The following is a 1,016-nucleotide window of genomic DNA, read 5'->3' as shown; positions in this document are numbered from 1 at the left end:
CTCGTATTATGGCTTAATTTTATTAGGCAAGGATGGCTATAGTTTTATATTGGATAAAGTATATTTTTTACCCTTAAAATTTGACAAAAATTTTAAAAATATTCTTAAGTTTTATTTTGTTTTAATTTTGTCTTAAAATTTTTTTATTTACACAAAATATATTCTCGATGGTTAAATTTTTAAAAAATTTAAGATCAATCTAACAATAATGTATGAAAATTATGCTTGATTTGCTTGTGTTGAAGGGTTGTTCTTATGAAATTGTTGTTGAATCGGTTTTAAATTGTTTGAAAAATTAGCCGTCAGGGGTATATTTGATGCAAATCGAAAACTTCTGGGATAAAATTGAAACAAAATAAAACTTAGGGGTATTTTTAAAATTTTTGTCAAATTTTAGGGACAAAAAGTATACTTTATCCTTTTATATTTTTCTAATGATTGAAAAAATCGAACAAACTGAACCAAATCAAACCGATTTTAATTGATTTGGTTTGGTTTGGATGGTTTTGGTAAAAAACTTAACCAAACCGAATCGCAATTCAATTAAACGATTGGATCGGATGACTTTTCTCTAAAAAATCGAAGCAAACCGCACCGCAAATACTCCTAGTTCCAGTTGTTTTAACTGTTGATTTTAATTAATATATATTATATATATTTTTTATAATTCAGATCAACGGTTAAAACAATTGGAATACCAACACTTGAAACTCTTCCTATGTATTACTATCAAGGTTCTGAAAACCGAACCGGTCATCGAACCGTTCTGGGTACTGGTTCACTGGTTTATAGGTTCAACCGGTTTGACCGTGGTTGAACCGTAAAAACCGTTTTATAATAAAATAATAAATAAAACATAAATAAGCACATGAAAATATAATTATAGTCTAATCTAAACTTTAAAATATCATTCAAATTAAAAGTACTACATAAACCAAATGTTATAATCTTATTCAAATACAAATTCAAAGTTCAAAAGTCAACAAACAAACAACCAAACACAACACAGCAGCAGC

The sequence above is a fragment of the Arachis duranensis genome, chromosome 3, assembly GCF_000817695.3.
Source record: "Arachis duranensis cultivar V14167 chromosome 3, aradu.V14167.gnm2.J7QH, whole genome shotgun sequence".
Lineage (NCBI taxonomy): Eukaryota > Viridiplantae > Streptophyta > Magnoliopsida > Fabales > Fabaceae > Arachis > Arachis duranensis.
The sequence above is the reverse complement of the archived record's forward strand: the minus strand, read 5'-3'. Positions refer to the sequence as shown.